The following is a 7,054-nucleotide window of genomic DNA, read 5'->3' as shown; positions in this document are numbered from 1 at the left end:
CCTGGTTTCCTTGGGCCTCCAGGGAGTTCACTCTCTGGTGGCCAGGGATGTGTACTACCTCTATCGTCTTTGGTAACATGACAGCGTCCAGCAGCTGCAAAATATCAGGCTTGTTTTTTATTTCTTTTCCTTCGGCAGTGGCAAATCCTCTCTCCCGGTATAGCACCCCTGTAATATGAATTGTTTCGTACAAATACCGGCTGTCTGTATACAACGTGAGTCTTTTTCCCTTTGCACGCCGGAGAGACTAGGTCACTGCCACTATATCCGCTTTTTGGGCTGAGGTACCTGGAGGGAGCTGGTATGCCCAAATTAGGAATCCCTGTGCATCTACGATCGCAGCTCCTGCATGACGCTGACCCTCCTTAACAAAACTACTTCCATCTGTAAACCATACCAGGTCACTATTTGGGAGGGGCTGGTCTTTGAGGTCTTTTCATACCATTTGGACATCTGCCAGGATTTCCTGGCAGTCATGCTCTGGCTGCCAGGGCATTGGGTCTGGCAGGAGTGTTGCTGGGTTTAAAGTGGTAGGTGACTTAAAAATAATTTGGGGGGCATTTAGCAACAGCCCTTGATAATGGGCCAGTCTCGTGTTCATAACCCATCATCCCGGGAGTTGTTTTAGGAGTCCTTCGACCGCATGGGGAGTGGTGATTTCTAGGGGCTTCCCCAGTGACAGCTTATCCTCATCTTTCACTGGTAATGCCGTAGCCCCTATTATACAGAGGCATGCCGGCCATCCCGCAGCTACAGGATTGAGTGTTTTTTATAAGTATGCTACTGGTGTTTTCCACAGTCCCAGTCTTTAGGTGAGCACCCCTTTCCCCACCCCTTGCTTCTCGTCTACAAAGAACTGAAATTCTTTTTCCGGATCGGGGAGGGCTAAGGCAGGAGCCTTCAGCATCACGGCTTTTAAGTCCTGGAAAGCTTTTTGCATGGCTTCAGTCCATATGGAATCCTGACCATTTTCACATCCTTCATACAGAGGTCTGGACTTTTCTGCAAACCCGGAGATCCACAAGCGGCAATATTTTACCATTCCCAAGAATTTCTGGACTTGCCGGCATGAGGTAGGAGGAGGTATATTTAACAAAGTTTTCTTCATGGCCTCGGTTAGCCACCTTTGGCCCTCCCCTCAATTTATATCCCAGATATGTGACTTCTTTCCTGAAAAGTTGGGTCCATTTTGCACTTATGCAATATCCCAGCCTTCCCAAGGTTCTTAGCAAGTCCTTTGTCCCTTCTGTGCAAGTCAGTAGGGAAGGGGCTGAAAGTAATAAATTATCTACATATTGCAACAAGGTGATATGGGGGTGGCTGGATCTGTACTCACTCATATCTTCGTGGAGGGCTTTTTTGAAGATTACAGATGAATTTTTAAAACCTTGAGCCAAGCGCATCCAGGTAGCCTGACCCTGGATTCCCAGCTCATCATCCTGCCACTCGAAAGTGAAAAGCTCCTGGCTGCGTGGGGCCACCAGTATTCTGAAAAAGGCATCCTTCAGGTCTAACATGGTGTACCAGGTTTGAGATGGAGGCAAGGAGCTTAATAAAGTGTAGGGGTTAGGTACTGTAGAGTGAATGTCTAACACATGGTTGTTAACTTCCTATAAGTCTTGGACCGGCCTGTAGTCCCCCATGCCCACTTTTCTTACTGGTAACAAGGGGCTGTTCCAGGCTGACTGACAAAATTCCTTTTTTTTAAAAGTCAGTGAATGTGGGGCCGGATTCCTTCTCATGCCTGAAGAGGCATTGGGTATTGATGGACACGGACTGGCTTGGCCCCTGGTTTCAGTTCAATGAATACAGGTGGCCTGTGTTTGGCCCACCCAGTTCCGCCTCTCTCTGGCCAGGCCTCCGGGAATTCTTGGAACCACCACTGCAGCTCTTTGTTCTCACTATATTTTACATGTTTAAACAGTCTATACTCATTGGCCCGGTGTAGGGTAAGGACTTGAAGAACCGGGGGCATTTCTAGCGGGAATATTTTTTGGTTTCTCCCAATGGGTCACACATGACCATCTGTGAGAGTTACTTCTTTTTCTTCAAAATGGATTTGAGCTTTTAACTTGGTTAAGATGTCTCTTCCTAGCAAGTGGGTTGGGCATTCAGGAATTACCATGGCACACCTGGCCTGTCCCCAGATCCAACTTACGCTGGGTCGTCCATCAATAGGGTTTTGTTCCAGTTGCGCCTTGCACCCAGCTGGTTTTAGTGGCTAATTTACCAGCAGAATGTGTGACCACAGAGCGCTCTGCTCCAGTATCCACTAGGAAGTCAACTGGTTTCCCCTCCAAAAGTAAGGTTACCCTGGGATCGGGGAGGGGAACCAAACCCCAACCTCCCTAATCACTGTCCTCCTGCCCAACTAATAATACCTGCTTAGCCTTCCTATCTTCCCCTCCTGGGACCCTGGGGCCTTTTTATACTTTCTTTCAAAAGAGATCTTTTTTTCCTCACATTCCCTAGCCCAATGTCCCTTCTTCCTGCAATACACGCACTGCTCTCTATCTAGTCTCTTCCTGAGAGGCCATTCCTGTTCCCTTCTCCTGACATCCCTTCTCTGTCTTTCATTCTCCATGGCTGCTAGCAGAATATGGCCATTTCTCAACTAGCCTTCCTGGTTTCCTCCAGCTGGAACTTTCTATCTTCCCTTCTAACTCTTTTGCGCTGTTCTTCTGGAGTTTCCCTGTTGTTGAAAACTTTCTCAGCTACTTCAATTAAATCTTGCAATGTCTTCTCTCCCAATCTGTCTATTTTCTGCACCTTCTTTCTAATGTCTGGGGCTGTATGATTCACAAAAGCCATCATCACTGCAGCCTTACTCTCTCAGAGGTAGGATCCATGGGAGTATATATCCTAAAGGCTTCCATAATTTTCTCTAAGTAGGCGGCTGGGCTTTTCTCCGGCCCCTGTCTGATATCGCCTACCTTTGCCAGGTTAGTAAGCTTGCATGCCGCTGCCTGGAGACAGGCCATGAGAGTCTTGCGGTAGACCCAGAGACACTCACTACCTTCAGCCTCATTGTAATTCCAACCTGGGCACTCCAGCGGGAATGTTCTGTCTATTACTCCAGAGTGGTAGTGAGCAGGCCAGCCTCTCCTGGCACCAATTTTCAGGCTTCTTGGATTCTATCCCTCTGCTCTGTTGTGAAAAGGACTTTTAGCAGCTGCTGACAACCATCCGAGGTTGGCTGATGAGTGAACAAAACAGAATCTAAAAAATTTATTAAGTCTCTAGGACTGTTGGAGAAATTAGAATTCTGGGCCTTCCAATTATAAGATCGCTGGTAGAAAACGGCCAGTACTGATAGGTTGACTCCCCGTCCTCCCAGGGAGGGCCTACGGCTCGGATGGGTAGGGCCACTACAGGTCCTGGATCTGAGGACTTAGCAGTGCACTGTCAAGTTCTGAACGCTGGCCCTTCTCCAGGATGCTTTGTTGCCGATGGAGTTGCAGACAAAGCCTTGGGGTTATATGGTGGGGGAGAGGGGTTTGTCTGGTCCCAACCTGAATCAAGGAAATCAAGAGGGTGTTTAGAGTCAGAAAGAACTGTCTCGGGATCCTTAGAGGGGGCCTGGTGGACTGGATCTGGATCTGCTCCTGCTTTGTTCTTCTGGGCAAGAAAAACCTGCGTATTATTGGAAGGAAGAAATTTTTGCAGCCAGGGAGGGGGGGTCTGAACCAGTTCCTGCCACACAATTATATAGGGAATTTGATCTGGGTGGCCCTGAGGGCCCTTATCGAAGACAATATTTTTACCTTCTGGATGATGCTTAAGTCAAAAGTGCCTTCCCGGGGTCATCCAACCCTGAGGGCAGGCCACTCTGATTCACAGAAAGTTACAAATTTTCCTTTTTTAACATTAACAGAGAGATAAAATGCCCTATCTTTCACCTCTCTGAAGTTTCTTGTAATAAGAGAAAGGGGAGTAATTTGTGCCTGCCCCATTTTACCAGAAAGGGACACAAATAACAAAGACGAAAGAAGCACAACACAAAGAGCAGCTATAAATAAGACACGACTTGGACAAAATGTAAATAGACCACAAGGTGCCTGACCGACTTGGCCTCCCTTCCAAACACACCCAGTATGTTCGCTCCCAAGACCTACCAAGGGAACAGCAGGACATCTCCTGTCTATTCCCGACCGGCGACCTCCACGGCGCATCCAACTAAGTCCTCTGCTGGTCACTCTCTTAGAGCCCGATTCCTGCACTGTACGGATTTCCAAAGACCTCTCTCCTTGGTCCAAGATCTGAGTTCCACTCTGGGGTATCACTCTGATCCCAGACGAGCCCCCAATTGTTAGGGACCTGGAGCGATTTCCCCTTCAATGGAATGAAATCAAACACAAGGCTGCTATACAAAAAGGCCTTTATTATGCTATCTTAAGCCAGGGCTCTAGTCCTCAGGTGCTTAACTATGCGCACCATCTTGGGCTAGAGCCACGAACAAAAGAAATTCCTAAGTATGTATCTACAAGGTATGTAACTCCTCCCGTCAGTCCACTGATTGGCTCATTTGAGGTAGGTTGGCCCGTCTGGTCCTTTGTGTAGTTCCTGCACTGGCTGGGTAGTCCTCCCTTCCAGGTTGGGCTCATTGTGCTGCTCTAGGGTTGGTGAGCCTCAGTTTCTGGGTATGTCCTACTTGGCACTGCTAGGAAACATGAAACCACAGCCTGCCAGAGATCGCGGTACAAGCCACGGAGGCAAGCTGGCTTTTACAGTAGTTAGTTGTTGTGAAATAAGGAAGGAGAGGAGGAGGAGGAACGCGGGAATAAAGAAGGTAGAGTAAAAGAAGAAAACAGAACTGTGAAATAACCGAGGCGCCATTGAAGTAATTTGATGAGATCTGATTCTCCTTCGTGAGACTGAAACAAGTAACTAATTCAATCACACAAAGAAACAAAAATGCTTGAAGAACGAAAAGGAGTACAATCAAAAGATAAGAATTATGAAAAGCAACTTAATGTGACAATTCATTTATGATCAGTGCCGTGGGAGAATGCAAACAATACCAACTTGTTATACATCTCCAAAGGACTATTTATGTAAAACATAATGTTGTCCCTGGAAATCATGCAGTGAGGTAACATTGATGATGATAGTGGAAACTATATTGCTGTGTGTTCTTTGTAAAAGCATGAATAAAGATTAACAAGAATAGTGACTTTCTGTAGGGAAAAGCAAGAAAGAAAAGACCTTTCTCATGATAGAGAATATAAAATAGTTATAATCTGTGGACTTAAGCATTGGACTACTAACTGGAAGATTGGCAGTTCAAACCCATCAGTTACCCCATGCAAGAAAGATGAGTTTTCCTGATTCCATAAAAATGTACAGTCTCGTAAACTCTGTTGCTTTTAATGCACTCAATGACAATGGGTTTATAAGCTGTGGAGGGAAAATGAAAATAAAATCACATTAAATGATTAAGAAAAAGAGAAATATATATATATATATGTATCAAATTCTTATCATAGATTATATCTAAGGTGAAATGAAGAAAAATATATCTAAAATACATGTAAAAATATATTTCAACTTTTGATTTTTCTTTGTAAAATCCTTATGTAAGATGTTAGTTTCCTTTAATGTGAATATTTTGCACAAACTTTACCAAATGTCTAAAAAAGGATCATGAATATAAAATATAATGGCAACGAATTATTCTTTAACTGAATGGTTATGGCTATATTTGTATTTTTCTCTAATTATTAACTAGAACAAAAATAAATTCATTTAAATGTAAGGAAAACTAATTTTTTCTTAAGAAAAAAAGATTCTATAAATCCAGACCAGTACAGTTCTGAATTGTAAATGAATCATGTTTCAAAAGAATGAGCGGACACATGCATACTTTACCAGAATTCCTTTATTACATTTTCAGTCTTCCTAGTTTGATCATCCCTAGATGCCAGTGACAGTGGTGTACTGTGTGCTTGATCACAGTGTTAGAGTAAAACAGATTTTTGTAGACTTTACTTTTAGAAAAGGTTAAAAGCTCTTCCTGGGAAAAGGTATCCCTATAAACCAGCTGCCTTTCAAGTCAACAGAAAGGATTGTTTTCAGGCTCCCCAGATAAAAATCCTCCATTTTTCCCTTTATTATGGAGGTTTTTCCAGCTAGATAGCACTTAAGTGGTACAACGAGTTTCTCCTGGGCTATATTACACTGAAATGAATAAAGCTCAATGCATTATTGTAAACACAGAGATGTTCTGATTTTGGAAGCAGGAGGGGTTCGGTGTACAAGAACAAGAAATTTAATAATGGTAAAATGAGAGCTTTGACCATAATGAATGAAGAGTCTAATTGGAGAATCTGGCAAATTATTTTGTGAGAGGAGCACTTTAGTGAGAAAAAAGAGGAATTGCATTGGCTGAGCTGCATCAGTTCTCAAGAGTAAATCATTACAATCAGGCTCCTCTCAGTGTACAATGGACCCAACCTGTTTCAAATATAAGTGAACTGGAAGGAACAATAAAACTCATTTATTGTAAGTTTATACATCTGCAAGATTCATTTGACTCCACTCAATAGTACATCCTAGCACTTGAAAAAGCCAAAGTAAACAAATAAACCACCACCAAATCAAAAAGAAACATTTATTTCTGTCAAGTCAACTGTGACTGATTGTTGGACTGCCTCTGTGTTTGTTTTTTTTGTTTTGTTTTGTTTTTGCCTCTGTGTTTTTTGTGAAATTGTAAATGTTTTAGGGCAAAAAGACTCATCTTTCTTCCACAGGTGGCTGATGGGTTCAAATTTGCTGTTAGATGCTCAAAAAGTAACCCATTATGCCACTTTGGATCCTCGCAGAGAATGGGTGTTGGCCACTCTTATTTTTACTGTCAAGGAGCTTGATAGTACTTGGTGGTAATTGTAAAGGAGCTTTAGTTGTTGGGCTACTAACTACAAATTATGTTGTTTAAATCCACCAGCTGCTCTGCAGAAAGGTGAGGCTCTCTGCACCTACAGAGTCATTTTGCGTCAGAACTGACTCAACAACAGTGGGCTTTTTATTTTTTATTTATTTATTTTTTTTATAGTTT

This window comes from Echinops telfairi, unplaced genomic scaffold (assembly GCF_000313985.2).
Source record: "Echinops telfairi isolate 266 unplaced genomic scaffold, ASM31398v2 ScPeMD7_3509;HRSCAF=4178, whole genome shotgun sequence".
Classification (NCBI taxonomy): domain Eukaryota; kingdom Metazoa; phylum Chordata; class Mammalia; order Afrosoricida; family Tenrecidae; genus Echinops; species Echinops telfairi.
Note: the sequence above shows the minus strand (reverse complement) of the source record.